General features: G+C 53.2%; 1 protein-coding gene across 4 annotated transcripts in view; it reads left to right on the forward strand.

Moving 5' to 3' along the window:
- Window positions 1-17,770: 17,770 nt before the first annotated feature.
- The window catches only part of NDST1 (N-deacetylase and N-sulfotransferase 1), a 65,381-nt gene continuing 57,731 nt past the window's right edge, over window positions 17,771-25,420 (forward strand). For 2 of the 4 annotated variants that reach the window (XM_012791059.3, XM_012791075.3), the window contains exon 1: window positions 17,771-17,966. The gene's annotated coding sequence lies outside the window, so the exon portion shown is untranslated. Of the gene's footprint in view, window positions 17,967-18,230; window positions 18,380-25,420 lie in introns of those variants that run through there. The other 2 variants (XM_012791037.3, XM_012791065.3) reach the window with 2 other exon arrangements.

Raw genomic sequence — 25,420 nt, forward strand, 5'->3', positions numbered from 1 at the left:
ATCGCTTCAGACAGCCCGCAGTCTGGGCCGTTCTACAACAGTAAGCAGTGAAGGCCCCATCAGTATGGCCTGTGGGAGAAGCTGGCTGATGCCCGTCATGGCGGCTTAGAGAGAGGAGGCTTCATTGAGAGAAGGTGGAACAAAATATTTATTGTTCTTTTTATTATTATTATTATTTTATAGAGATGGGGTCTTGCTATTGATCAGGCTGGTCTCGAACTAACCTCAAGCAATCCTCATGCCTCGGCCTCCCAGAGTGCTAGGATCACAGGTGTGCCTGGCAGAACAAAATGGACCCTGAGGGTGCCAGAGACCGGGACTCAGGGGCCCCTGGGGCCGCGTGGAGGAGCTGGGCGTGCTGACTCTGTCTCTTTGTCTGGTTAGATCTCCTTTCCCAGGGACACCCTTCCCCCACCACCATCTGGCAGGGCCCAGAGACTCAGACCCTGGGGTGGGATGGGGGTGCAGGCAGCCTGGGGGGTGGGGCTGTAATTTCAGCTGGGGGCAGAGCTCCTAAGTTTCAGCCACCTGGTGTGAGGTTCCTCTTTCTGGCACCTTCCCCATGACTATCTTGCCTGCCAGCTCCACCCTGGCAACTGCAGCTACTCAGCATCTCTCTGGGAGGAGGGCCCAGCCCGGGCAGCAGCTCCCTGCCGCTTTCCCACCTGGAAGGGCTTTGAGTCAGGTGGCAAGGCACCTCTGGGGACTGGGGGGAACCGGAGGGGGCTGCCAAACTTAATTAGTGGTTGGGGATCCCTGGAGCCTGCATCTGACAGGCCCCCCAGACTTTCATCTTCAAAACTTCCCCACCAACCTGGATGAAAGGGCCAGGGAGGGGCCAGGTATTAATTGTAATTATTAGTTTCGCTAATAAAGAGAAGAAATGGGATTACCACCACGCTCAACAAGTTCTCCCCTCTTTGTCTACCTCGTCTCCCCTTCCTGTGGGCTCCTTTTTCTTTCCTCTTTCCCTCCTCCATTCCTCTTTCTATTTCTCTAGCCTTGCCACTTCCATCTGTCCTTGTGTCAGGGCCTGGGGACCTGCCTGCTTTTCTTGGTTCCCACAGCTGTCTCTGTCGGGATGTCGCTGGCACCAAGACATCGGGGAACACACCGTGCTTGTCTGGCTTGCAGAGGAAGAGTGGGAGGAGACATAAGGGTGGAAGAAGGTGTGTGTTAGGCTGTGTCCCTTCATTCATTCAGTTTTACAAATAGTTATTGAACACATCTGTGTGCCAAACACTGTGTTGGGTGCAGGGGATTCAGTGCTGAGCAGGACAGACGCTGGCCCTTCCCTCAAGAGTAGGTGTTCTAGCAGGGAAGATGGACAGTGAACTGACAAATAGGTACACTGGAAAGGAATAAATAGCAGATATGATGGAGAGAGATCTGTGTGGCTGCTTCAGACTGAGCGACCATCGAGGTGACATTTGGGCAGAGCCCTGAATGGTGAGAAGGACCCAGGTATGAGGGAAGATTGGGAACAGGGTTCCTAATAGGACAAACAGCCTTTGCAAAAGCCCCGAGCTTCCCACAAGTGAGACGTGAAAGGAGACTGAAGCTGCAGGGGGATAACCCGAGGAAGCAGGAGCGAGAAGAGCGGGGAACAGGCCTGGCGCCATGGGCATGCAGCCTCCGCAGCCACACAGGGCCCCGTGCTTGGTTAAATGCTCTGCAGTTGCTGTCCTGAAATTCTTAATAATTTTCAAACAAGGACTTTTGCATTTTAATTTTGCACTGGGCCCTGCCAGTTATGTAGCTGGCCCGGGTTGGGAGGTTGGCTAAAGAAGTGGGTGTCTGGGCGTAGAAATGGGAGGGCCACTTGGCTGGTGTTTGGTAGGTGAATGAATGAATGAGTGAATGAACGAAGCTGTATGTGCACATGTGGAGCTCATCTATCAGGCTGTCAGAGGGCCACGTTAGCCTAGACCGAGGGCTGCTGCTATGCAGAGAGGGCTCACCAACAGATGGCCCTAGGGTGGCCCACATCCTGCCGTACCTGCTGCATTTTCCAGGGCCTGCTGCCTGCAGGGCTGTGCCGTGTGCACCAGAACTGAAGTGGCACCATGAACAGGTGGGTGAGGCCAGGCTTGGCCCAGGCCCTGCTTTGGGAAACAGGGTGACTCCTCTACTTTATTATTTTTTTTTAATTTATTTTTTTATTTTTAGGCAGAGTCTCACTCTGTTACCCCCGGCTAGAGTGCCGTGGCTAGAGTACCATGGCATCAGCCTAGCTCACAGCAACCTCAAACTCCTGGGCTCAAGCGATCCTTCTGCCTCAGCCTCCTGAGTAGCTGGGGCTACAGGCATGCGCCACCATGCCCGGCTAATTTTTTCTATGCATTTTTGGCCAATTAATTTCTTTCTATTTTTAGTTGAGATAGGGTCTCACTCTTGCACAGGCTGGTTTTGAACTCTTGACCTTGAGCTATCCACCGCCTCAGCTGCCCAGAGTGCTAGGATTACAGGCCTGAGCCACCGCACCCAGCCATACTTTACGTGGAAGTGGCCCTGTCTTGCCTGTGAATCCTGAGATTTTAGAACCAGGCGGACTTGAGTGCAAAGGGGGCTTTGCCACTCTGATTAGTGGATGTGACTAAGTAAACTTTCTGCTGGTGATTTGCTTCTCTGAGCCTCAGTTTCCTTATCTGTAAAATGGGAATCACTACTTCTTAGAACTGTTGAGAGGATTAAACAAGGTAATAAGAGGAAGCTCTTGGCAGAGTCAGAGCTTGGAAAATATTTGCAATAATAATAATAGTTATTGTTATCATACAATCTCTAGAGATTTGGGTAAACATTTGCTTCTGCCCCTAAATGTCTGTATAATCATGAACAAGTCACTTAATCCTCTTGGGCCTCAGTTTCCTTTCCTGTTAAACTGGGAAGATAACTCTAACCAGGATGGTCGGGGCCATCCAACATGAGCACCTTTGTAAATTGATGTGCACGTGTGAGTTCCTTGCACACTCCTGACCCCATCTCCCCCATCTTGGGGAGGCTTTCTCCAAATCTGCCCACCCAGAAAGAAAAGCCCCTTCAGTTCTTGGCAGTTCCTGGATTCTTAGCACTGAGTTGCTGCCTTCATGTTGGAAAATCTGCCTGGGAGTGAACCTTAAGTTCAAGGTCTGTGGTTGGGCAAGAAAGAGGAAGGTTCAGGCCGGGCACAGTGGCTCACTTAAGTAATCCTAGCACTCTGGGAAGCCAAGGCGAGAGGATTGCTTGAACCTGGGAGTTCAAGACCAGCCTGAGCAAGGGTGACACCCCCATCTCTACACAAATAGAAAAATTAGGCGCGTGTAGTGGCGCATGCCTGTAGTCCCAGCTACTGGAGAGGCTGAGGCAAGAGGATCGCTTGAGCCCAGGAGTTGGAGGTTACAGTGAGCTAGGCTGATGCTGCTGCACTCTATCCAGGGCAACACAGCAAGCCCTTGTCTTAAAAAACAAAAATAAAGAAAAGGGAAGGTCCAGAAGTTGGGGTTGGGGAGGGGGAGGCTGAGCTAAGGGAAGACAAAGGAGCTGGAGCCAAAATACCCTGGTGGCCTTGCTTCCTGCCTAGCTCCGGCAGGAAGCAGCCAGAAAGCTGCAGAGAATTAGTGTCTGACAAAGGGCCCAGGCAGCAGTCTCAGGCTGGGCAGAGACTTCATCTCCCACATACACCCCGAAGGCCAATTTACAGGATCCTCCAAAACTCATGGGAAGCCCTAGCAGCACCAGCCTGAGAAGGAGGCCCCCTGCCCCATGGGAATCTTGCCCCAGAAGTGGGGAGGAGCAGCTAAGAGGGGCTTGGAGCCATCCCGGAGTGAGGAGCATGAGCTCTGGAGTCAGGCTGCTTGGGACCGAGTCCAGGCTCTGCTGCAAAGCAGCGGTGTGATCTTGGGGCTGTGTGGGCTCTCCGTGCCTCAGTTTCCTCACCTGGAGCACAGGGATAATAGTCACACCTTCCCATAGCGCTGCTGGGAGAAAGGAGTGCTCTGAAGTTCTTAGCAAAGCCTGATGCGTAGTGAGTGCTTTAGAAAGGTTAGTTATTATTATGTTCTTTTAAAAAAGGCCACCCAGCAAGTTGTGACAATCTGTCAGATCTCCTGATAGACTAGTTCAAAGCCTTCCCTCTATTTTGCTTTATTTTGGGCTGGCAGTATTCATTCATTCATTTGTTTATTCAATAAATATTTATGGAGTATATTTATGGCAGCAAAGTGTGGCAGATAGGAGGCCCTAGAACCTGATTGGTGCCCGGAGGGGCATCTGAGTGAGAACTAACATTTATTTAGCAACTAGGGGTTCAGCTTACATACACTCAGATTCGCACTGGTCTGGAAATGGGCATTCCCGGTTAGCAGAGGAAAGAGCCCCAGTGAAGCCATGGACACGAGATCACACAGCGACCGATTAGCAGCTCTGGGCACTTGAATCCAAGCCACTTCACTCCAAAATTTGTGCTTTTTCAAATCCAGATTCCAGGTCTCCCTTCCTGCCGTGCCCCCGCTCTCCCTCCCAGCCCACCAACCCGCCTGCTTTGGCAGAGGCAGCTCCCTGGAGGCCAAAGGCCAGCTGTTTTCTGTCACCCTCTATAGCAGGATCTTTGTCACTTCCTCCCCGGTCCTCCTGACCGCACGGAACAACCTCGGGGCTTTCCTCACAGGGGAAGCCCGGGCTGGAAGCAGCCCATGGAAAAAGTGGCGGTGGTGGCTCCTGGTGCTTGTCTCCTGGCCTGCAAAGTGTCTAGGCCCCCAGGAGCAGAGCAGGGCGGGGCGCGCTCAATGGGTGCTGAGCCACTGCCTCCCCAGGGCCTGGACGCTGCCTCCCCCGCCCTGTGGGCTGAAACGAGTCACAGGCCCTCTCTGGGCATCAGCGTCCCCACCTATAAAGAAGGAGAGCAGTGACATAGTTCTAGCAGTGACCCTCTGCTCGGTGTCTGGGCCAGGCGTTATGAGATGGTAGCAGTCCCCACCGCCCCCAGTCTGCTTTTCCTCTCCTGAGGATGAAATGGGACTGTGGCCTCAAAAGGACTTGGAAATGGAGTGCAGAGGCCGGGCGCGGTGGCTCACGCCTGTAATCCCAGCACTCTGGGAGGCCGAGGCGGGAGGATGGCTCAAGGTCAGGAGTTCGAAACCAGCCTGAGCAAGAGCGAGACCCCCCATCTCTACTATAAATAGAAAGAAATTAATTGGCCGACTAATATATATAGAAAAAATTAGCTGGGCATGGTGGTGCATGCCTGTAGTCCCAGCATCTAGGGAGGCTGAGGCAGAAGGATTGCTTGAGCTCAAGAGTTTGAGGTTGCTGTGAGCTAGGCTCCCCACTCTAGCCTGGGCAACAAAGCAAGACCCTGTCTCAAAAAAAAAAAAAAAACAAAAACCCAAAAACGAGTGCAGAGCTGGATGGTGGGGCAGGTGCAGAGGCTGACTGCTGCGGCTGAGGCCCTCACCACCCAGCTGCAGCTCAGGCCTCACCTGCGCTGCTGCCCGAGGCCGAGCCCATTTCCTCAGACCCCTGCACGACTATGGTCCTGGGCAAGGTTCCAGCCAGGAGGTTTGTGGGCCTGGCAGGAGCATGCTGCTATGGTTCTCAATGTCTGTGTGCCCCCAGTCCCATATGTTGGAATCCCAACCTCCAAGGAGATGGTATTAGGAGGTGGGGCCTTTGGGGGAATCGGGTCAGGAGGGCACAGCCCTCATGCATGGGATTAGTGCCCTTATAAAAGAGACCCAAAGGAACTCCTTCGCCCCTTCTACCATGGGAGGGCACTGTGCCATCCATCAACCAGGAAGCTGGTGCTCACCACACACCACACCTGCCAGGGCCTTGATCTTGGACTTCTCAGCCTTCAGAACCACGAGAAACACATTTCTGTTGTTTCTGAGGTACCCAGTCTGTGGTATTTCGTTACAGCAGCTTGAATGGACTAAGGCACCTCCCAAAGCCAAGAAGTCATTCACCTGCACATAACACCACCCACAGGCCTTCCCCCAGCCTGCCTGTCATTCTGTCTTGCCGGGTTTGCCCTTGATTGGCCCCGCAGGTGGATGGAAGAGGGAGTTTGGGGTAGGAAGCTGGCGGTTATTCCTTCCGGCAGAGCACAACACTCACCTCGTGCGTAGCTTGGAAAACCCCTTCTGTCCTTGGGTCTCAGTCCCCCCAGCTGCACTGTGAGAGGCATCTGTCACATGCCCTCAGAGGGCCCTTCTGGGTCTCCAAGCCCCAGGCCATGGCCTCTGATGTTGCCCTCCCCAGACCCCAGGGACTTTAACCTTTAGCACGTGGAGACCAGTCCCACCCTCTGGAGACTCATTCTGGGGTTTTCGCTCCCCAGCCCCATCTGCTGTGGCCCGGATGCTCTCCAAGTGGACAGAAACCAAGGGGAGGAGGCAGGGGCACGCCCTGTCCCCAGGAGACCGGAAGGCAGGGGTCTCACTCCCAGGCCAGGGCACGTGGACAGAGAGAAGCCGTGCTCGGGAGGAATGGCGGAGAGGCGGCTCCATGTGGGGGGCGCGCCCACTCCCTCCCACAGGCCGGGCCAGATGGCCGGGTGGCCGGGGGAGGGCTCTTTGCTCTGTCCACCCCACAGGCTCTGCAGAGATCTGGTTCTTTCCACACAAAAGATGTGGGGGGGGAGAAGCCGTCCCCACACGCAGACTCGGGGCTCACGAAACCTTTGAACCTGGCGGATCACAGTTGTGGTATTATAGACCCTCGGTATGCTGCAGAATCCTAGAACCTCAGAGGCACAGCATCCTGGAATTTTAGAAAAGTGAGTCACAAGCCAGGCGCGGTAGCTCACGCCTGCAATCCTAGCACTCAGGGAGGCCGAGGTGGGAGGATTGCTCGAGGTCAGGAGTTTGAAACCAGCCTGAGCAAGAGCGAGACCCTATGTCTACTATAAATAGAAAAAAATTAATTGGCCAACTAACATATATAGAAAAAATTAGCCAGGCATGGTGGCGCATGCCTGTAGTCCCAGCTACTTGGGAGGCTGAGGCAGAAGGATTGCTTGAGCCCAGGAGTTTGAGGTTGCTGTGAGCCAGGCTGATGCCATGGCACTCACTCTAGCCTGAGCAAGAGAGTGAAACTCTGTCTCAAAAAGAGAAAGAAAAAAGAAAGAAAGAAAGAAAGAAAGGAAGGAAGGAAGGAAGGAAGGAAGGAAGGAAGGAAGGAAGGAAGGAAGGAAGGAAGGGGAAGGGAAGGGAAGGGAAGGGAAGGGAAGGGAAGGGAAGGGAAGGGAAGGGAAGGGAAGGGAAGGGAAGGGAAGGGAAGAAAAGAAGAGTCACAGGATTTTAGGTTTGTGAATTGTGGTGTCCAACACTGGCCACTAGTCACATGGGGCCATGAAGCACTTGGAGCAGGCGTCCTCAAACTACGGCCCGTGGCGCCACATGTGGGTGTTTTTGCCCGTTTGTTTTTTTAATTCAAAATAAGATATGTGCAGTGTGCATAGGAATTTGTTCATAGTTTTGTTTTTTTTTTAAACTATAGTCCGGCCCTCCAATGGTCTGAGGGACAGTGAACTGGCCCCCTGTTTAAAAAGTTTGAGGACCCCTGACTTAGAGCGTGATCAGTTTGAACTGAGATGTGCTGTGAACATACAATACATAGTGGATTTTGAAGATTTAGTACAAAAGAGTTTAAAGCATTTCATTAATAATTTCTTTGTATAATTACATGTCAAATGATAACATGTTGGGTATGTTGAGTTAACTATAATATATTTCTAAAATTAATTTCACCCACTTCTTTTTTTTTTTTTTTTTTTTTTTTTTGAGACATAGTCTCACTCTGTTGCCCAGGCTAGAGTGAGTGCCATGGCGTCAGCCTAGCTCACAGCAACCTCAAACTCCTGGGCTCAAGCGATCCTGCAGGACTACAGGCGTGCGCCACCATGCCCGGCTAATTTTTTCTATATATATTAGTTGGCCAATTAATTTCTTTCTATTTATAGTAGAGACGGGGTCTCGCTCTTGCTCAGGCTGGTCTCCAACTCCTGACCTTGAGCGATCCTCCCACCTCTTGGCCTCCCAGAGTGCTAGGATTACAGGTGTGAGCCACCGCGCCCGGCCTCACCCACTTCTTTTTACTTTTCAAAATGTGGCCACTGGAAAATGTAAAAGCTCGTATGTAGCTCACATTATATTTCTAATGGGCAGAGTAGTTCTAGAACCTAAGAATCATATTTTAAAATCTCAGGATCGTGAAATTGTCACATTTCAGAACTTTAGAGTGACAAAATTTTAGAACCAGATTTCCAGATCTTTACATCACTGACCTTGAATTTTAGACAGTAACTCCCAGAGCCTGACAGAATTTGACAAGGGTCCTGATCCATCTCCCACCCAAAGCAGGGATCCTTCTAGCCCACCCTGAGCAGCGCTGACGCAGCAGATGCCTTTTGCCAAGTGGAGAACTCACCCGGACAAGGCCAAGGCCGCTGGGCTTTCTGAATGGCTGGTGGGGGGTTCCGGCTGTTGAGTGGGACCTGCTTCTGCAGCTTCTTCCACCCCTGCGGTGAGTCCCACAGCACCTCCCTGGGCTCCCGGACAGGTCTGCACTCTCCTCCCGGGAGAGGCGGGAGTCTGGGTCCTGCCCCTTCCTCTCCCGTGACTGCCCCAGAGGCTGCAGGGCCTACCTTGACACGGGGCCCTACAAGGGGGGTCCCCTTCAGGGACCCCACCGGGACCCTCAACTCCTGACAGCCCTCTCTGCTTCCCCATCCCTGAGCAGAACTGTTCCTGGGTCCCCAGCAGTGGAGCAGGGGCCTTCCAGCCTCTGCCAGTTTGTACTGATGGATTATCCCTTCTCTCCATCTGGGGGGGGGCCTGCATCTTGTGGTTTCTAGACCCTGCCTGTTCCCGGGTCCCGGCAGGTGTGCAGTGAGTGACTACAGGTGCTGGGGTCAGGGGTGGCACAGGAATCAACAGATCGATTTAAGGAGTCCCAAGTCTGCCTGAAAAACACTTTTTTTCAATTCTCAGGGACTGTGGGGAGGAAGAAGGAAGAGGCTTTCTCACTTGCAGAATCAGGAATTCCAAGGCAGCACTGAGTGGCAATGACTCACTCAGAGGCGTCTGCACAGGGGAAGCAGATTAGAGGTCAGGGAAGCCTTCCTGGAGGAGATAAGAGTGGAGCCCGGGCTTGATGGAGAGTGGGTGTTGGTGTTGTGAAGCCGTGGGGGCAGGGAGCGTGGGTCAAAGTGGCGGCAGCTACAACTAGGCCGGGCATGCTGCTCAGCTGAGCCATTTCCTAGTATCTCATTTAATCCTCTGAGCAACCCTAGGAGCTAGGGTGTCTAGCTGTGTCTATCCCTAGGAGCTAAGTGCTGTTATCCTCATTCTGCAAATAAACAATTGAAGCCACATTAAATGATAGCAAATGGGGGCTGACCCTGGATTCCAGCACAGGACAGTCTGGCCCAGAGCCAGGCGCTGGACGGAGGGGGTGTGGGGCAGGTTGGTGGGGTGTGTGTGGGTCGTGCCGAGTCTGAGTGTGAGTGCGCGCCGCGTGTGCATGGGGGGCGTCCCTGCCGTTCCCTCGCTCTTCCCGCCCCCACCCCAGCCGCGTCTCAGCACAGACCCAGCGCAGACAGGTTGCAGTGAAGAGAGGGCCTTGGAATGACGAGCATGTCCATGCGTGTTGGAGCAGAGAGCCCCAGACGGGGTGGCTGCCACACCAGTCCCAGAGCCGACCTCCCGCGGGGCCAGCACTGCCCCACTCCCCTGCTGGTACATTCTCGGGGACCCAGGAGTGGTGTCTGGCCTTGACCAGACCCAGACGCCAACAGGGGCCAGGAGAACACTGCAGACGAACGTCGTGCGCTGGGTGTGTGCATATGGAGCGGTGGGGACCAGGGAGACCAGGATGGCAACGTCCAGACCAGGTGACCTCCACCACCCCTTCCTGCTTCGTTCAGTGGGAACCTTTCTGGATTCTGCTGTGGAGGCACTGGGCCCCTGAGCCAGCCACTTAACCTTTCCGCCTTGGTTTTTGTTTTGTTTTGGTTTTTTTTTTTGAGACAGAGTCTCACTTTGTTGCCCAGGCCAGAGTGAGTGCCGTGGCGTCAGCCTAGCTCACAGCAACCTCAATCTCCTGGGCTCAAGCAATCCTGCTGCCTCAGCCTCCCAAGTAGCTGGGACTACCGGCATTTGCCACCATGCCCGGCTAATTTTTTTTGTGTGTGTGTATATATGTTAGTTGGCCAATTAATTTCTTTCTATTTATAGTAGAGATGGGGTCTTGCTCTTGCTCAGGCTGGTTTTGATCTCCTGACCTCGAGCAATCCGCCCGCCTTGGCCTCCCAGAGAGCTAGGATTACAGGCGTGAGCCACCGCGCCCGGAGTGTTTTGTTTTGTTTTGTTTTGTTTTGTTTTGTTTTTGAGACAGAGTCTGTTGCCTGGGCTAGAGTGCCGTGGCGTCAGCCTAGCTCACAGCAACCTCAAATTCCTGGGCTCAAGCAATCCTCCTGCCTCAGCCTCCCAAGTAGCTGGGACTACAGGCATGCGCCACCATGCCCGGCTAATTTTTCTCTATATATTAGTTGGCCAATTAATTTCTTTCTATTTATAGTAGAGATGGGGTCTTGCTCTTGCTCAGGCTGGTTTTGAACTCCTGACCTCGAGCAATCCTCCTACCTCGGCCTCCCAGAGTGTTAGGATTACAGGCGTGAGCCACCATGCCCAGCTAATTTTATATATATATATAATTTAATTCTATTTTTAGTAGAGATGGGGTCTGGCTCTTGCTCAGGCTGGTCTTGAACTACTGAGTTCAAACAATCCGCCCTCCTCAGCCTCCCAGAGTGTTAGGGTCACAGGTGTGAGCCACCACTACCCAGCCTGCCTCGGCCTCCTTGGTTTTTTTGTGTGCTGCCTGCCTCACCCCTACCCTGCAGCAGAGCTGAGGAGAAGCAATGACAGATGGGATTGATATGGAGGAACCCTCCCTGTATTTTTGGTTAATCTAATCTTTTGATTTGAGTGCTGTTAAAAGTGCTAGCTCTAAACTGAAGAGACTGGCAGAATGAGGCAGTCAGATGGTAGACTGAGGAATTCAGATGGTGGAAGAGTGGATGAGGACCAGTGCGGGAAAGAGCATTCCCTGGATGGCCCTTGTACCTGCTGCCCTGCCCGAACTGAGCGGTGCACTCTGCTGCCCGGGCCTCCACCTGGCCTTACCCTCCGGGGACTTTGAGCCTGTTGCTGATAAGGGTTATTTAAGGACCACTTGTGCTTGGGAGTGTTTTTCTTTTGTCTGGTTGTAATTGGCCATTGCCATGAACAGGGAAAGGGGGAAATTAACCAATTTACATTTGTTTGCAGAAATCATTATCTTTCCTGTGTGAGGAGTTTGCAGATCTTTTCCACCCTCCATCCCAGTTCCCTTGGTCAAGTTTGAACCCTCTAGGGACTGAAGATTCCAGTTTAGCTGCAACTTGGCTCTTTTGCAAGCTGAGAAGATCTCCTGCATGTTGGCCAGACCTTCATTTTCTCTTCTGTAAAATGGGAGTGAAAAAAATTTCCACTGTGTCTATCTCTCAGCGCTGCTGTGGGGTTGCAGGAATTGGTGTACAGAATGGGAAAATGCTTTCTAAAAACCAGAAAAAGTGGCTGAGTGAGGTGGCTCATCCCTGTAATTCTAGCACTTTGGGAGGCTGAGGTGGGAAGCTCTAACAGTTCAAGACCAGCCTGGGCAAGAGAGTGGGACCTGTCTCTACAAAAAATAAAAAATTAAAAAGAATTAACAGGGCAATTAGGTGGCCCAGCTACTTGGGAGGTTGAGGTAGGAAGATCGCTTGAGCCCAGGGGTTTAAGGTTGTTGTGAGCTATGATTGTGCCACTGAACTCTAGCCCAGGTGACAGAGTGAGATCCTATCTCCAAACAAACAAACAAACAAAGTATCCAGAAAGAGAACTACCTGTCCCTGAGAGAGAGGGACAGTCTGGGCATGACACGCCACGCATCCTTAGGCTCTGTCTGAAACAGGAAGCTTGGTCCTCGAGTAACAAACAGAAGAGAGCAGGTGGCGTGCAGCAGAATAAGTGATTAATTGCTGTTAATTGTCTACTTCCCCTGTCTCAGACAGTCTTTGATTTCCAAAACATCTTATATCCATTGTTCACCTCAGGCGTGGGTAACCTGCCCATTTTACAGGTTTTCTCCCTCATTTGTTTAACAGATATCAAGCTCTGCCAGGAAGCAAATTGTCCTTGTCCTTGAAGAGTTCAGTGTGTGTGTGTGTGTGTGTGTGTGTGTGAGAGAGAGAGAGACAGAGACACAGAGAGAGAGGAAACTGTTACACCATGTGGTCAATGCTATAATTATGGTGGACATGTTCTCCAAACCACAAATTAGGTCACATGGTCTGACAGAGGCTATTTTCTGCCTCCAGTGAAGTCCAAACATGAAATCACATGTAGTTACACACTCATTGAATCACCTTTTATTTTTTTTTAAGAAACAAATGACATGAAATTTGGATTGTCCTTGACAAATCCCACCATATTTCCAGAGAATCAGTAGAGCTGTGACTGGGGCACTACTGGCCTCCCGCAGGAGCAGGTTTCCCAGAGGAAGTCCTGCGGAAGTGGGACCTTGAAGGCTGAATAGGAGGTCTCCAGGCAGAGAAAGAGGGGGTGACCTGAATGGCCTTGGGACGGGACCTACTCTTCCTGCTCTAAGGACAGCCTTGCTGGGAACCAGTGATGCCGCTAAAGTAGCCAACACTGTTTGTTTTCAGTTAACTTTTCACTTTGTTTAAAAGACCCACCCTATCCTCCTGGGAAACAAAATGGTTACAGACCATTAAAACAACATGGTTACATTACATTGTATCTTCCTGCGTATTTACAAGTTACATTGCATTGTATCTTCCTGTGTATTTGTAAGTTACATTGCATTGAATCTTCCTGTGTATTTATAAGTTTCGTTACATTGTATCTTCCTGCGTATTTACAAGTTACATTGCATTGTATCTTTCTGTGTATTTATAAGTTACATTGCATTGCATCTTTCTGTGTATTTACAAGTCTGTAAACCCCAAGGGGCTGAGCACAGGGGCTTCATGTTTTCTTCTTCTTCTTTTTTTTTTTTTTTTTGAGACAGAGTCTCCCTCTGTTGCCCAGGCTAGAGTGCTGTGGCGTCAGCCTAGCTCACAGCAACCTCTAACTCCTGGGCTCAAGCAATCCTCCCGCCACAGCTTCCCAGGTAGCCAGGACTAGAGGCATGAGCCATCATGCCTGGCTAATTTTTTTTTCTATATATTTTTAGTTGTCCAGCTAATTTCTTTCTATTTTTAGTAGAGACGGGGTCTCGCTCTTGCTCAGGCTGGTCTCGAACTCCTGACTTTGAGCGATCCGCCCACCTCGGCCTCCCAGAGTGCTAGGATTACACGTGTGAGCCACTGCACCCGGCATGTCTTCTTCTTTTCTGTGTCTCCCACTTCCCCTCCCCAACCAGGATGGTGTGTGGATGGGGCGCTAATAAATGTCAAGTGAATAAAGGAATGAAGTACCATAGATGGGCATTTTGTTAGGTAGACATTTTCATCTGTTTCGCCATGAATCTATCATCTAAGTTTTTCAGCAAACATGTGGTGGTTTTCTACAATGTGCCTGCTGCTGGGCAGGGTGTGGGGCTCATCGGGGTCCGAGACAAACGCAGCCCTGCCCGCACAGGGCTGGCACTCTAGAGAGAGACAGTGTAACTACGAGGGTGGAGAAGACAGGGATGTGAAATGTGTACCAGCAGGCCTGATCTGGATTAGGAGCTGCAGGAAAGCCCCGGAGGAAATGAAGTTTAACCTGAGACCTAAAGGGTCCTACTGGATCACTTAGCTGACATTTATACGGTCAGCCCTCTGTATCCACTTGCTCTGCGTCTGTGGGTTCAACCAATCATGGATGGAAAATATTTGGAAAAAAGTTGTGTCTGTACTAAACATGCACAGACTTTTCAGGGTCATGAGTCCCTAAATAATACAGCATAGCAAACTATTTAGATAACATTTACATTGCATTAGGTATTATAAGTAACAGAGATGATTTAAAGTATCTATGTCCAGCAAAAGACATACTCAAAAAAAACCCAAAACGTATACATGGGCAGATATACCCAGGTTACATGCAAATAATATGCCATTTCATATTAGGGTCTTGGGCATCCACTCATTTTGGTATCTGCAGGAGGTCCTGGAACCATGCCCTGCTGAGGAGGGATGACTCTATAGTGCTTATCATGAGACAGATGTCACACTAAAGGCTTTACATAGTTAACTCATTTAATTCTCACAGTGGCCTTAGGAGGTACATGCTATCATTATCCACACTTTACAGACGAGGATACTGAGCACAGAAAGTTTGAAAAACTGGTCTGGGTTAGGCATGGTGGCTCATGCTTGTAATTTCAGCACTTTGAGAGGCCTGGGTGGGAGGATCCCTTGAGCCCAGGAGTTTAAGACCAGCCTGGGCAACATAGTGAGACCCTAACTCTATAAAAACATTTAAAACCTAGGTCAGGTATGGTGGTGGTGGTGGTAGCTCATGCCTATAATCCTAGCATCTGGGAGGCCAAGGTGGGAGGATCACTTGAGGTCAGGAGCCTGAGCAAGAGTGAGACCCTATCTTTACTAAAAATAGAAAAAATGAGCCAGGTATGGTGTCATGCACCTGTAGTCCCAGCTACTCGGGAGGCTGAGGTGAGAGGATTGCTTGAGTCTGGAAGTTAGAGGTTACAGAGAGCTGTGATCATGCCACTGCACCAGCACACCTGGGTTACAGAGTGAGACCCCATCTCCAAAAAAACAAAAAACAAAAAAACTGGCCCAAGGTCACATAGTTTTATGTGTGGTAGAGTCAGGATTCAAACCCAGGGGAAGGTGAAATATACCATTTAGGACAAAGAAGCCATGAGACTGGACAGCAAAGCAGAAAACTTATCCTGGGATCAAGGGGAAGCCATTGGTTTTAAGTAGGAATCAGGTGCTATGAGGTCTCATCAGAGACAAAGAGGGAGGGAGAGAGTGCAGGGATGGCACTGTTAACACGAGTCAGGGCAGAGACATTCAGGGTGCAGGGTGGCTTGGACTAGGGTACTGATGAGGAAGAAAAGGGGCTGGGTTAGCGGAAAAAACTGTAGGCAGGACCAGTGGGACTGGCTCATGGATGGGATGGAGGGACAAGGGTGTAGTGTCAGATTTCTGGACTGGACACACAGGAGGAGGGGGAGAAGCAGGTTGGTGAGTTCAGTTTTGACTTGCTGACTTTGGGGCAGCCAGGGAGGGTGTCAAGTTGGCAGTGGGGGCTACCTGGGGTGGGGAGAGCTCTGGGCAAGAAGTTCTCGAGGGGAGGAAGGAGCAGGGCATCTCAAGGGCAGTCTTCCTCGGAACCTCCCAGACGTGCGGTTAGAAATGTAGGCCCTATGCTTCACCTAGACCTATGGTGGCCAACTCCCTGGGTGGAGCCTGGGCGTCACCTCCTTGTAGGCTCCCCAGGCGGATGACCGAGAGCTGGAAGGCTCTGGGCCCAGTTCACTGAACAGCAACTTTGAAGACTTGGGTAGTAAGAGCTATCAGAGATACAGAGTTACCCCAACTCACAGTCTGTCCCCAAACGCTGAGGGCGAGCCTGCTTTGGATCTGTAAGGAAGGGTAGCCCCTGATCCGACTGACCTCCTTGCTTCCAATCCCCCCCCTCCCCTCCATGCTCCCGCAGGTAACTCTTGTCACCTGCTTCTCTTGCTCACAGACTTCTCACTGCACCAGGCCCTCAGGATGAGGTCTAGTCCGTGGGCCTGATTACATACACGGTCACCCATCACCTGCTCCCGAGCCTCCTCTCCAGTTTTCTTGCTCATTCTTTCCTTCCTGCTTCCTCCATGCCCCCTCCCCACGCAACATTCTGCTTTTCCTGAGCCCTTCCCACGTGGCCCTTGCACGGGTTGTTCCATGCTGGGAATGCCCACCTCCCCACCCCAATGCCACCCATTCTTCCCAATCCTGCTCAAAGGCTTCCCTCCAGCTCCCTGCATTTGCTCTCCTCTTCCTCCCTCAGAGCCACAGCGCTGCCCCGCACCTCCCTCGCAGCACTCAGCTCCACCAGCCTCTGGGCACGAGGAGGGACCTGCAGGTGACCTCCAAACAAGCCTGGGCATTTCTTGAGAGGACAAGAGCATGCCTTTTTTGATTCTGCATCTCCCTTGCCAGGAGCACAGTGCCTGGCACAGAGGAGATGCTCACGGGGCCTCATGCAGATGGACAGACTTTCCAAAGCAGAGGTCAGCCTGGGTAGGATCCCAGGGGCTTGTTTAACCTGTCCAAGACCCAGACCATCTCCAAGGACTTTAGATTGCTCACCGCAGGAACACAGATCACCAAGGAGAATTTGCTGGGCCATGCTGATTCCCCTTGCCAGACTGGTGGGGTGACTGGAGTAGGTACTAGGGTGTCACAGCCTATCTTTGTATGTGGCCTGCAGTTTAGGCTTGTGGCCACCACCGTGAGGTTCAGTCCTATCTGACTATAACCCATCCAAAGGTGGGTACATATGGGAGTCAGAAGTCTCGTCCCATCCCCCTGCCTGTCCTCCTGTTCAGGCCTCAACACTTTTCCCCCTCTGACAGCTGAGCAGGCTGAATGAAAACCCTCTTCCCCAGCACAAGGAGGTCACCCTTGGCAGGAAACAGGATGAGTCTACCCTACCTTCATGTGTCTAGCTTAGCTTCTCTCTGTTCTTTTTCTTTGCTCTGGTTGCTGATATAGTTTGTGAGCTTTGTTCCTGTGGTTGGATAATCTTGAGACCCTGAAGGTCCTTAGGAATCCATCAATCCCCTGTTTTCCAAGTTTGCCCCAGCTTTACCCCAGACCCACAGAATCGGGGTCTCCAGGGGAGGGGCCTGATGCTTTGCATCATTAGCAAGGTCCTTAAGGGATTCACTGCTCCCACCCCAGTCTGCTCATTTTGCAGGCTGGCTCCTGCATGGCAGAAAGCCCTAGGCTGGGAGCAGTCGGATGTGAGTGCCAGCTAGGGCTCTCAGCTATGTGTGGGACTCCCCCAAATCGTCTCATCCCTGTGGCTCTCATTGCTCCCACCTGTTCAATGGGGACAACCACTGCAATCTTGCGTAATTTGCAGGGCCCCTGGGCTGGTTGGAATAACACAGGAAGGGGGAAACAGGCTCAGTGGGAGAAGAGATTTGCACAAGGTCATCTACCTCTTCATCTGCCTGTTATGTACCAGGCAGGGGGATTCAGCTGGGAACAACTTGTTGGGGGAGATGGCATTCTAGCAAACAATGAAACCAGTAAATGAACCAGATAATCACAATAAAGGAAATAAATGGGTTTTGAGAGTCAGGGCAAAGGTGTGTGTGTTGGGGGGAGGGTCTGCCCAGGAGGGGTCACTTGGCAGAGAACTGGTTGGGGGTAGGGGGCCGTCCCAGGACGCCTTGGAGGGTTGTCACAAACGCAGTGGTGGCAAGGTCGGAGGTGCTCTCCGGCCCAGCCAGGGCCCCACGAGGCGCAGCGGGCGCGGGTCTTTGTCTCCCACATTCTCTCGGCTGCTGCTCTCAGCCCCCCTCGCTGTTTCTTTGCTGACCCCGAATAACTTGTTGGTTTCCCCCAGGCTTTGTTTCCCAGGGGTCACCGCCTCGGGGACGCCCAGCAGCTGCCCAGGGTCCTTGTGGGTCCCGCATCTGCCACCCCCTCCGGCCCCCGCCCCCTACCCGCTCGGAGACTGGGGTCAAAGGCAGCCCGCGTCACGTGGTCGCCGAGCAGCACCGAATCGGTCGGGAGAGCCGAGGGAGAACCAGGGTGGAAGCCGAGAAATCCAGCCCTGATAGCAGCGCCCGGTGCCTCCCCGGCCCACGCCCCGGGCGCTCGCCACGCGCCCGCCGGCCGCCCCGGCCTCTGGAGCCCATCTCCGGCCCGCACCCACGCGCCATCACGGGATCGAACCCCGCTCCCAGCGGCCACGACTCGGGAGGTAGGCGCGGGCACGCGGGGCAGGGGAGAGCGGCTGGGGGGCCCTGGGCGCGCGGGTACGCCCCTCTGTGCTGCGCAGGCCGGAGGGGCGAGGCAGCGCGCCCCAACTTCTGGTGTTCGGGAGACCCCCTCCCCACCCGGGACGTGGGGAGCAGCGGGCTGCCGGGCGCAGCGCCGGCCGGGACTGGGGGCTGGGCGCCGGGAGGGAGGGGCGGGGGAGGAGAGCGAGCGGGAGGCGGAGCGGGCGGCCGCGGCTGCGGCGTGGGGCGGGGGTGGGAGCGGCGGGAGCGGCCGCGAAGGGGTTAACCCCGGCCGGGGCCGGAGCCCAGAGGCGCACGCACGGCCCGGGGGACCCGGGCGTCCCGCTCCTCGCCGGGAGCGCCCCTTCCCCGGGTGACGCCCCAGCCGCAGCAGGTAAGAGGCCGGAGGGCCGGGGCCTGCCAGTCCCCCGTCGCCGAGCCGGCGGGGCCCGAGCCCGGCGTGCAGGCCGCGCGGGGCCCCAGCGGCCGCCGGCGCAAGTTTGGTGCGGGCGGGCGCCGGGCGGGCGGGTGGAGTCTGCGGGGCCCCGCGCGCGGGGGTGGGAGGACAAAGGGTGGGGGGCCGCGCGGGGCCGGGGCAGGCCGGGGTGCAGGCGAGGGCAGCGCGGCAGCTGTAGGTCACGGATAATGTCACTCACGAGGAATGCCCCCTCCCCCTCCCCCGCTCCCGAACAGGGGAAACTTTTGTCTAGTGTGGGAGGGGGTTAGAGGCCGGGTCCCAGCTTCCGGAAGGGTAAGGCAGCCGGACCGGTTTTCTCCGAGTTCCGAGCGGCCTGGTCTCTAACTCCCCTCTTTCCTAGGTTCTCGGGAGCAAGGAGTCCCCCCTTTAAACGCTGCTCTTTAACGCCCTGGGACAGGGGTGAGGATGGGGCGCCGGTGGGACGGAGGGGGCGGCCGGGAATCTGGGGACTGGCCACCTGGCTCTTTCCCAGATTCGATCACCTCAGCGTGCCAGGAGCTGTGCCAGCCAGGCTCAGGGGATAGAGCCCCACCTCCTGCACGCCCCATTGTCCCCCTCCCGCCCCAGGAGAACGTTCAGAATGGCCTGGCACTGTATTGTCCCCTGGTCTGAGGTTCAGACAGTCCCAAGTGCTTGTCACTTCCCAGTTGTGTGACCTTGAGCTGGTTCCTTACCTTCCCCTAGCCTCAGTTTCTTCACCTGTAAAATGGGGGAAATATAGTATTTGCCAGGGTGAGGATGAGACTAGTCTGTGGTACCTCAGTAAATAGTGGCTTGCTTATATTCAACAGGTATTTATTGCATGTTTACTATGTGCCAGGCACTGGGCTAATTAATGGCTTTCCATACATTGTCTCACTTAATTCTCTCACATTACTTTTTTCTTTTTCGAGACAGGGTCTTGTTCTGTCGCCTCGGCTAGAATGCAGTGGCATCATCATAGTTCACTGCAACCTCAAACTCCTGGGCTGCAGCAATCCTCCTGCCTTAAATTCCCGGAGTAGCTGGGACCACAGACAAGCACCACCGTGCTGGGATAATTTTTCTATTTTTTTATATAGACTCACTTTTGTTCAGGCTGGGACATTACTATTAATCACATTTTACAGAGGGGAAACCGAGGCACAGAATGGTAAAGATCACAGTGGTAGGAAGTGGTGGAGCTGGGATTTGACCTCCCTCTTCCAGTCTGTGTCTTAGCCGGAGGTCTCTGCAAGGACTTGCTGTGACCTAGCCATGGTTTCGTTTTCAGTTGCAGTTCTATGGACATCTGCCCCTCTCCCCATGACCTTTACCCCCAGATGATGCTCCCTTCTGCCCTGTGCTTATTGTGGGCGAGGTCTTGTGCCCTGGCTCTTGTTAGTGTGGGCAGCTGGAGCAGGAGGGGATGTCAGCGTGAGCCTGGGCCCGGAGCTCCGTGGTGGTCCAAGCTCTGTTGCTGGCCGGGTCCGTGGCAGGAATGCTCTCCTGGTGCGGGTGGTGCAGGGAGGAGCCCGTCTCCTGGCTCTGACTGGGGACAGCTGGTGGCTTTGTCAACATGCCTCTCCCTAGCACCCAGGGATGGCAGAACCTTTCCTTTCCATTCAGACCAGGGCACTTTCACATCAGCAGGGGGCAGAGGTGGGGCTGAGATGCGGAGCCTTTGGGCAGATGAGAGCTCTAAAGCCAAGGGCTTTATGCCGTAGGGGTGCTCTTATGTGACTTGGCCATTGGCAGGGCCCTCATTGCTAGCTAATGGGTGGGTCTAGATGCCTCAGCCCCAGAGGTCCTTCAGGATAGAGATGGAGGCTGGACTTTGAGCAGTGTCAGGATTGCAGAATCCTCATGGAGACCACAGGTGTGTACAGGATCCTGAGTCCAGCGGGCACAGTGCTGGGCACCCTATAGGCCAGCAGTAAATGTCCCATGTGTGAATGTTTGTGGTGGCTCAGACTTCCGCTGGCTTTCACACCCTGGGCCGGCCCAACCTTTTGGTGGGGGTGACATCTTTTGACTACTCATCAGGCTGTGATTGGGGGCCTTAAGTAATTACTTTAAAAATGGAAAACAAATTGCTATTTAATTATTCTTTTTTTTTCACTTGGAAGACAGGCATACAGCTATTTAATTAATGATACCTTAAAACCTAGGGCCGAGGAAGAGAGTGGTGGGTGGGGGTAGGTAATGACAGAAGTTCTTAGGGGAGGAGAGTTTGTGCATGATAGCCCATAGCCCTAAGTGCTCTGAGGGCCGTTCCAGTGCTGTGTCTGGAATTTGCAGGCTTTGTAGGCTTTTCCTGGGCCCTGGGAAGAGGGGGCCCTACTGGGCTGACAGTTCACTGTCAGCTTGCAAGAACAGGAGTGGAAATTCCACTACTTAGTTGGACATTGAGGGGACTCAGAAAAGCTGGGGATTATGTAGAGGGGCTGGAAGGCTGCGAGTGTTCCTGAGGGATGGGGCTGTTCCTTGTCATGTGGTCAGACTCTCCTTGTTATTATGTTTGGAGTAGGAGGAGAAACCTGCAAGAGAAGATGGAGAGTGAGCCTCTTGTCACAAAGAGGTATGCAAGGAACAGTTTTGCAGTCACAAGTTGAGGATGTGTTGATTTTGAAATCAAGGATTTGAACTCTGCACCTCAGCAACTTAGAAACGAGCTCTGGTCTCAGCTGCCCAAAGCTTTCTCTGCCCTGGATTTTGGACCCACTTGACTGTGTTTTGGCCACGCTTCCAGGCTTTGGGACCAAAGCCAGGCCTGCAAGTCTCTTGAGACCGGGCAGACTTCTACTGGCTTGGAATTTGGTTTGGGGTATGGCTAGAAATGTCTGGACTGTTTGGAGCACTTGGACATTCTTTACTTGAAATGGAATGTTGGGGTAATTTGTTAAATATGTATGGAAAATGTCTGTGGCTGGGGTGACAGGGGACACGAAATGGGGTAGGGTGCTGCTGGATTCTGGCTGGAGAGGCTGCTGGTCTGACGGGGGAGGGAAGACAATGACCCAAGTGATGGTGGAGAGGCAGGATGTGATCGTGATAAATGGGCTTTGGAAGGTCAGCGGAGGGAAAAGCTCTCCGGTTGTTAATGTCAGCACGGCATCCTAGAGGAGGAAATGTTTGCCAGGATGGAGGCTGTGGGAGGGGGGCATTGGGTGATCAGATTGGGTCGTGGGGAGCCTGCGGTGTCCTGCTCGGGAGTTTGGATTTTATTCTGTAGCTGATAGAGAGGACAGAGGGTTGTAAGTAGCCTGTTGACACGATGCCTGTTACTGTGCCTTGTGTCAGGCACTGTGCCAGGCTCTTTACAGACACTCCATTGAAATCTCACAATACCCTGCAAAGTAGCTGCTGCTGCCGCCGCCGCCACTGGTAACCTCTGTCCCATTTTCAGATGGAGAAATGGAGGATCAGAGGGTGGAATCACTTGCAGAGCTGCAGTTGGAACCCAGGCCTGCCCTGTAGTGTTGCTTCTCTTGGGAGTCATTTAGCCAAAAATGGTGGCAAGATGGGCAGGTTGAGACCAGCCCAGAGACACTGCTTACCATGGTCCAGCAGAGAGCTGACCAAAGTTTGACTCAAGAGTGGGATCGAGAGGCAAGGACGGGGAGGCTGCAGGACTTTGTAACTGTCTTGGGGATTGGGGCCATCTCAGGTGGGCTGAGGTTTGGGGAAGGACACTTAAGGGTCAGTGTGACTGCTTTCAGATCCCTGAAAGGCTGTCTGTGGACAGAGGGCTTGGTCCTGTCCTGGGGGGCTCCCAAGGGCAGAGACAGCAGCAAGGGCGACAGCTCCAGGGAAGCTAACCGGGCAGTAAGCTGCCTAGGGAGGAAGCTGCAGTTATGCAAAGAGATTGGAGAATTGTAGCGGGTGCAGGAGGATGTACCAGCAGGGTCAGGCCTGGGTGACTGTTCTCAGTTCCCTTTTTACCCGAGAATCTCAGCTCTTGGGTGGTGCCTGGCCTGCTTTCATCCCCTGCTTTTCTCATAGCTCTTACACTGTCACTTCTGCGCATCTTGGAAAGTTCGTGCCGCCTGGCGTGCAGAGCTCTGCCTGGGAGAGTCCTCGCCCTTTGGGATACACTCGGCCCAGCTGGCCTTTGAGGGGCCCCTTGGGGATGTCCGGAGCAGTGGCCAGAGCCTGGGCTGCTGGGGACTGTGGTTGCACAGGGAACTTGAACCCTCTGCTTGCATTTCCACATCTGGGAAATGGGGTCAGTGGCTCTTTGTCAACGGTGAGGAAGTAAGGCTGAATCAGGAATCAGGCTGAATCTGTAGGGTTTGGGGAAAAGGGCTGGTGGGTGGTGAATTTGAAAGTGAGGAGCAGAGCAGGGGGTGGGAGTGGGATGGCAAGGTTGTTCCCCTCCCTCCCTGCAGTGGAGGTTAAAGAAGAGTCCCCTGGTCTCCGTGAGTCACCAGCAAAGCTGCTTTCTCCGCCTGTGGGGCTCTTTCAAAACTCTGCCCATCAGCTTTTGTCTTGGGTCTTGGAGGTTTGGAGCTCTTTGCAGCTCTGTGGAAGGGGTGGATGTTTTGGGGGCAGAGGTGTTGGACCATGTGACCTCAGGGCTAAAGCCAGTCGGCCATCAGAGCTCTTATCTAGATGGAGGAGAATTTGTGCGCAGTTGCCTCCTGGCCTTTTAAATTCCTACCTGCCTTATTTCTTGAATTAATCTAAAGATGTGCATGATGAGTGAGCACTTGTTTATTTGAGGGCAAGGTGAGGGAGGTGCCTGCTGTGTGACTACAGGGCCCCATCTCCCTCCCTCCTCCCCTGTCAAGCAGGACCTGCCTCTTTCCTCCTCCCTGGCTGTGCCCCTGGCCCTTCCTGCCTCCATCTCTGCTCATGGCTGGGACGCTGCAGCCCACTCACTTCCCCTCACCCACCCCAAATCCTCTTCCGCCAGTGCCCAGTTCTGGTGTCATCTCTTCCATGCAGCCACTTCTAATTCCCCAGAGCTGGCACTGCGCATGCCCTCTTTCACATGTGCAAAACCTGTCGCCTGGACCTCCCAGGGAGCCCTTCCACTCCTGGCTGTGAACCGGGGTTCCTTAAAGACACAGCTCACCTCTTCTGCTCTGGAGGCAGGGGCTACATGGGGCCCATTTCCAGAGCGTGGGCAGCACTGCCGAGTGGAGTCAAAAGTCCTGGGTTCAGATCCCAGTTCTGCCACCATTAGCTGTGTGATCTAGGGCACATTACCTAAATCTCTCTGCATGTTGGTTTCCTCATCTGCACAGTGGGATAATGATAGTTGTGTTGTGGCAGGGAGCTTGAGCAAATAAATGCTTGACATAGTTAAGAGCCCAGTAAGTAGAAGCTGTTTAAAGATAACGATGGTTATGAATATTGTTTATAGCTAGGAGGTGATCTGTGAGAAGGCTCTCCAGAATTTGTTTCTGAACTTTCTGCCCGGTGACCTGAGATGGCTTGTACAGATGAGGAAACTGAGGCCGGGAGAGAAAGGGCCATTTGCATGGTGTGCTGGAGCTGCTGGCCTCATCTAGGAAGCCTGGCGGGATTTCCTCTGTTTGTTACACCTCTCTTTTTCCTCTTCCCTCCTGTCATCAAGGTTAAGGTGCTAAAGTTTCATTGGCTCAGTCTCCTCCCTGGTGACCATGTTGAAGGGTGTCTAAAGCATGTGCCAGATAAATTGGGCTGGCTGGAAGGCCCCTTTGGGATGGTGGCCCTGGAGCCACCCTCATACCTAGGGACCCATACCCTGGACTGTATGGGCTGGAGTTTCAGGGGACCTCCCACCCAGCCCCCCAGTTCCCAGGGAAGGGGGAGAGGATGGTGGCAGGGAGAGGTGGCAGGGCTTGGTTTTGGGGCAGGTGACTAGGAGATTCAGACAGCAAAGGTTGGGATTAGGCTCTGCAGCCAGATGGTCTGGGTTCAAATCCATGCTGGGCAACTTCCTACTTGTGGGACCTCTGGTCAGCTGTTTAGTTCTTCGTCTGTACAAAGGGGATAATAATTATCCTCATCTCACAAGATATAAAAGGGTAATGCAGGGAAGATGCTTAACTATGAGCCCAATCCATGTTAGTTATGGTTATTATTGTGGTTGATATTATTGACTAAGGAGCTCATTTAACCCTCAATAGCAGTAGGGTTAGACACGCTGAGTATCCTCTTTCAGCAGCGTGGGGATGAAGGCATAGGGAGGTGGGAGGGTCAGCCTGAAGTTTAGACTCAGGGATCGTAGTCAGGGTCTGCTGCTGTCTGAGGGGCTGCTCTGGCCAGAGGAAGTGGCCTTGTTCTGTGAGGCACTGGGAGGTAAATCCAATGGGTAGATGGGCCGGGGGAGACTAACTTCAACTCAGTGGAATGAGGAAACTTAGACAAAATCAGAGCAGCCAAGGTGGAAGGGGTTGTGTCTGGAGGGAGTGATCGCCCTGTTTCTGGAGGTGGGAGCAGAAGCTCATGTGATTAAGATGCCGTGTAGACTCCGGCCTCGTTCAGCCCTGAGGTCTGGCTCTGTACAGGAGGGCGTTGTGGAGTCTCGTCCTCCCGAGGCCGGCCACAGATCTGCTTGTCTGGGCAGGTCCTGGGTGGCGTTAGGCTTGCTCTAGTCATTGCCTAGCAGCAGCCACCTCTCGCTTACACCACCGGCCTTGCAAATGCTGCCTGCCCAGGCAGAGGCCAGGTGAGGAGAAGTGAATGTCGTCATGGCAGGGCCTTTACTCATGCTGTGCCCTCCTGCCTTGCACCTGGCAACTCCTGCTCCTGCTCTTTTTTAAATTTTTTTTGAGACAGAGTCTCACTGTGTTGCCCAGGCTAGAGTGAGTGCCGTGGCGTCAGCCTAGCTCACAGCAACCTCAAACTCCTGGGCTCAAACAATCCTTCTGCCTCAGCCTCCCGAGTAGCTGGGACTACAGGCATGAGCCACCGTGCCCGGCTTATTTTTTCTATATATATTAGTTGGCCAATTAATTTGTTTCTATTTATAGTAGAGACAGAGTCTCGCTCCTGCTCAGGCTGGTT

Source organism: Microcebus murinus, chromosome 21 (genome assembly GCF_040939455.1).
Source record: "Microcebus murinus isolate Inina chromosome 21, M.murinus_Inina_mat1.0, whole genome shotgun sequence".
NCBI classification, from domain to species: Eukaryota; Metazoa; Chordata; class Mammalia; order Primates; family Cheirogaleidae; genus Microcebus; species Microcebus murinus.